Source organism: Neoarius graeffei, chromosome 20 (genome assembly GCF_027579695.1).
Source record: "Neoarius graeffei isolate fNeoGra1 chromosome 20, fNeoGra1.pri, whole genome shotgun sequence".
NCBI classification, from domain to species: Eukaryota; Metazoa; Chordata; class Actinopteri; order Siluriformes; family Ariidae; genus Neoarius; species Neoarius graeffei.
Genome location: NC_083588.1, coordinates 45,688,815 through 45,694,814, shown reverse-complemented (window position 1 = coordinate 45,694,814; position 6,000 = coordinate 45,688,815).

Here is a 6,000-nt window from a genome sequence, read left to right as displayed (position 1 = left end):
AGAATATAGTTCCCCCCCAATATCTCCTGTTCCACACTCCAGCCCAGTAGGTGGCGGTAATGCATCTTTAAATGCATCTTTTTTTAAAAAATGCATCTTTAAATGCATCTTTTTTAACTTCTATTACACTTTTTTATTATTGATTATATTTTTATATAGTATTTTATATTGTATTCATACAGTATTTCAAGTCAAGTCAACTTTATTGTCAAATATGCTATACATGTTCGACATACAGCACAGATGAAATTTCAGTCCTCTCTGATAGAGGTCTGCGCGGGTCGGATTTTTCAGTCCCGCTCCCGCCCGTGCCCGCATTGTGCAGTTCCACTCCCGCCCGCGCCCGCAAAGAATTATGATTTTCAGTCCCGCTCCCGCCCCGCGCCCACAAAGAATTATGATTTTCAGTCCCGCTCCCGCCATATTTTGTCCCGCTCCCGCCCGCAAATCCCGCATGATGCAGACGTTCGCGTTATTTCTCAGGAAAGTTCTTGTCTTGACACAGGGTGATGGTGCCCCGCCCCCTACTTTGAGTGGATTTGAGCATAAATATCTACAGCTCACATTCGTTATTATTTACCTTGTTTCTGAATTCAACATGTAGTGTCTCTAGTAATAATAATTAGTGCTGTCAAGCGATTAAAATATTTAATAGTGAATCGCACATTTTTGTCACATGAGAAACCATTGTAATTCTCTGATCAGCATAAAAAAGTGAATGGGCTTGCTTTGTACCAATGTTTTTTTTTTTTTTATTGCAAAGCAGAGCTAGCAAGAGAACCATGAGTGAACAACTCTAATCACAGAGAAAGGTTACACAGTGACGGTAGGCTTGACTCAATGCTATCCCAGAAATCCTTCCTGTAATATGAAAATTTGGCCGCCTCTGATTGGACAGCCAAATTTGCATATTACAGGAAGAATTTCTGGGATAGCATTGAGTCAAGCCTACCGTCACTGTGTAACCTGTCTCTCTGATTAGAGTTGTAGACTAACTCAAGCAGTAAATCACTTCACTCATGGTTCTCTTGCTAGCTGGATGTGAACGGCGAGTCATTAGAGTGATCAAAGGATTGCCCGTTAGGGTGATCAATGGCAAATTTAAGATGCCATTCCTCACTCAATCTGGCAATCTGACTCTCTCTGCAAATTTAGGCATCTTAAAATGTTTTTATTAATGCCAAATAAAATATCCAGCACAAATTATATATGATAGACATAAATTAATAATTTATAAATTTTATTTCAAACACGTTTTTAGTTAGAGGGACTGCAGCTTATCACCGCTCCCGCCCGCGCCGCATATGTTCACTCCCGCTCCCGCCCGCGCCCGCAATGAGCTTTCAAAATTTGTCCCGCGCCGCACTGCTTTGCGGCGGGTCCCGCGAGACTCCCGCGGGAGTGCAAGGCTCTACTCTCTGACCCACGGTGCAAACAGGCAATGCAATAAATAAAAATAGAATAACTTAAATAAACAATATAAACAGTATAAACACTCTAGATAAGAAATAGACATAGACTAAACACTCACAGGTATATATATATATATATATATATATATATATATATATATATATATATATATAGCAGGTAAACATGAAATAAGCAGTATAAACAAACTAATAGCTGTTAAGGTGAGGTAGTGTGGAATAGTGCAAATGAGTGAGGTAAAGTATTTATATAGTAAAGTATTTATATAGTATTTTTTATAGTATTTTTATATAGATTCGATTGGATTTTCTGGATGAAGAGCCAAAATTGTATTTGGAAAGCTGGAAATAAACTATTATTATTATTATTATTATTATTATTATTAAGTTGGTTTTCCAACCACCAAAAAAGCCCTAAAGAAGAAAACCAAAATGGCGGCGCGTGTTGCTGAACCAACCGAAGACGAAATAAAAACTCTACTCCAAAACAACCCCCCCCCAAAAAAATACAAAAAAAAGCAACAAAATATGGAAAGAAAGTATTTGATGGTAAGAACATATCTTTTTTTATTTTTCAAGAATTATTATCACATTTTTCATAAATTGCTCCTGTCATTTCGCCGGCTTGTTTACTTTCTAAGCAGATGCGCAGCTTGTGAACAGGCAAGGCAGGCAACTGCTTGGGGCCCCCTGGCTCAGGGGCCCCCCGAGAGTCGGGGCCTGAGGGCTTATTTATTTTGTTTTTTATTGTTTTTATTGTTCTTTACCATTGTATTTTCACATTTGTAATTTAAAAAACTTTGGTTTCATACATTTTTCGTTGGTGTCTGATTATAACATATTGGTGATGAACACTGGTCAGAAGGGCACCCTGGAAATTTTTGCTTGGGGCCACAACAGACTCTAGAATCGCCTCTGATTCTAAGCAGAAATGATTTTGTCGGACGTTTTGTATGAAGTTTCTATTTATCGAATTTAAAAATAAAAATGATCTGTTTCTCAAAATCCAGTGAATGTGGATAGAATAAAACAGTTATTCCACTCAATCTTGTCGTACATGAGCTGATAGCCGACTAGGTGCTACGCTCATGTACAACTCGATTTCGTGGAATAACTGCTAAATTTATGGCTCACTTAGAGTGTGCAGGACATAGTGCACCATCTTAGAATGTCTATTACAAATCAGTTTACTACATATTTTTTAATGGGGAAATAAATCTGGATTACCATTTAGTATGTAAAAAAAAAAGATGTAATAAATTTTTTACTCTGAAGTCTCAGACGGCTGTATGTACTGAGTTTCTGTCTCTTCCCTTCAGTCCAGCATGCTGAGTGGGCCTTGTAACTACAAGTACTAAATCTTTTAATGGAATATTTCAGAGAGAGTGAGAGTGTGTGTGTGAGTATTTAAACATAATCTCTATCTACTGCAGGTGGGGGGTGCTGGGGAGATCTGTTTCAAAACAAGGAAACTGTGTTTTCGTTCTGTTATCTATTTTTTTTCTCTTCAAAGACAGTTTCATATTTGAGAACAGTAGTGATCTATCATATGGTTATTTATTTCAGCTCAGTTCAATTCGAAAGATTCATTAGTGAATAATATATTGTAATGTGAAGTTTTATTTCTCACAAACCCCGACTAAGGTTATCTCATCTCATTATCTCTAGCCGCTTTATCCTGTTCTACAGGGTCGCAGGCAAGCTGGAGCCTATCCCAGCTGACTACGGGCGAAAGGCGGGGTACACCCTGGACAAGTCGCCAGGTCATCACAGGGCTGACACATAGACACAGACAACCATTCACACTCACATTCACACCTATGGTCAATTTAGAGTCACCAGTTAACCTAACCTGCATGTCTTTGGACTGTGGGGGAAACCGGAGCACCCGGAGGAAACCCACGCAGACACGGGGAGAACATGCAAACTCCGCACAGAAAGGCCCTCGCCGGCCACAGGGCTCGAACCCGGACCTTCTTGCTGTGAGGTGACAGCGCTAACCACTACACCACCATGCCGCCCTCCGACTAAGGTTATATTACTACCTAATTTTATATCAGTACCTGATTGTGCCACAAAATCCTACAGGAAGTCATTAGAATATAAAATTATTTTATAAACTTTCAAACTGAAATGAGCTGAAAATAGAAAACACAAAAAATACATAACAGAGTGAAAACACAGTTTCCTTGTTTTGAAGCAGATCTTCCCAGCATCCCCCACCCGCAGTAGATAGAGATTACATAAAAAAAACCAACAACAACAACAAAAATATTCCATTAAAAGATGTAATACTTGTAGTTACAAGGCCCACTCAGCATGCTGGCCTGAAGGGAAGAGACAGAAACTCAGTACATACAGCCGTCTGAGACCTCAGAGCGAAGAATTTATTACATACTAAATGGTACTCCAGATTTTTCTCCCCGTTAAAAAAAATGTAGTAAACTGATTTGTAATAGACTGCAGTCTAAAATGGTGCACTATATCCTGCACACTCTAAGTGAGCCATCCATATCGTAATATGAACTGGTTGGATGTACTGCAACATGCAGCCTAATATTTGAGAGAAAGATTACAGTGTGGTTATATAAACACCCATTTACACGTGTGCATTTAAGGTATGATATTACAGTAAAAGAGATTGATAGCATGGTGTGGGTGAAAGGACAAACTGATATGAATATATCAACTCTGACAATCAAAGGATAACAGGGAGACAATAGACAATAAACCTTTATTTCTCACACGTACACTCAAGCACAGACTTAAGCACACAGGGAAATTCCTCCTCTGCATTTAACCCATCTGAAGCAGTGAACAGACATATGCACACACAAACCCAGAGCAGTGAACAGCTATGCTACAGCCCCCAGGGAGCAGCTGGGGATTAGCTGCCTTGCTCAAGGGCACTTCAGCCCAACCTTCAGGCCATGGCTGCCCCATGTTAACCTAACCACATGTCTTTGGACTGTGGGGGAAACCAGAGCACCCGGAGGGAACCCATGCAGACACGAAGAGAACATGCAAACTCCACACAAAGTCCCCTGTCGGCTGCTGGGCTCGAACCCAGAACTTTCTTGCTGTGAGGCGACAGTGCTAACCACTGCACCACCATGCCACCCATACTGTTTCACTTAATCTCCATTGTGATTACATATAGCTACATTAGGGCCAAAATATATTGCGATAGAAATGTGGAAAAAATGCTCATGCATGCGGAAAAGGAGAGATAGCGCTTCACACTAGGGGTGCCAATAATTGTGGAAGGCACTGCGAATAAATAGATCTCAACAACTGCCTTTAGTTTCACCATTATAATTAACTACAGCCTCGTAAATCATAAAACTGCTACGAGATCATATTATTCCAGCAGCACTGAGATAAATCGAGAATACCGTTGAAAGGTTATGAAAAACTGCTCTCTTTTCTTAATACTAGTTACATGCCTCTTAATCCTTTCCCTGCCGATCTCTCTTTCCAGTTTTGACACCTACACGGCCCTCTTTCTGTTGGTCTCTGCGCTCAGAGAAGCAGTGTGATGGGCAAAGTCTCCAGTTCTCCTGGTGAGAACCAATCTGTGCACAAACTCAGAGCAGTGCTAGCTTGTGTGGGATCAGTAATGCTACTCTGCTTTGAGAGAACTGTTCCTGGATCAGCTCAGGTTCTAAAGTAGACCCGTGGGAAGATGCCTGGAAGGGAAGTAAGCAGAAATGCCTTGATGGTGAAGGAATGAGAGGTTTTTTTTTGTAGAATGAAAAGAAGGTATATGGTGAATGTCCCGCTGCATGCTACTGGGAGAGACAGTAGTGTGTCAGGAGAGAACGATGCAGCTAAAGAATAGAAGAGATAGAACAGCAGATTTCAAATGCATACAGATGTAAAGCTTTTAGCTGATAGAGTTCAGCAGAGAGCACACACACACACACACACACACACACACACACACACAGAACAACCCCTCTAATGGCAGATCATTCAACCACAGTTTTCAGACTGCACATTATAGGCATCAGATTTTGCCGACATAGCATTATTTAAATATCTGCCTCTGCAGGACAGAAAAAATGCTTTCCAAGAGGTTTTTCGTGCCCTACTATTCAAGTAAACTTCACATAGTTTCAAACTTCACACTACTTTCAGGTGTTATTTGATAAGGAGGGACAAAGCACCTATAAATCTTCAGTCAACAACAACAAAAATTGATATACTGTAGTACTTACTTAGTAATTGCTTTAAAAACAACAAAACACAAATATTGTGCTCATATTCTTTATTTAACATATTCGCAATGACCTGACCGTGTAACAACATTCCACTTCCATTTAAAAAAAAAAAAACCAAGAAACAACCCCCAACAAGTAAAGCAGCCTTATATAGTTTTAGTATAAATATGGAGGTGATTATAGGAACTGGCACGCACTGATTAGATGAGAAATTCGGACTATTTCTCAAAAATCACCTCGAGCGACTCGGCAAAATGGCGGCCAATCGCTTTGTCACCGTAAGTGAGGAAGAATTAGAAATTATTAAAGACATATGAAAGAAAACGCTGTTCCTTAAAGCACTAAAG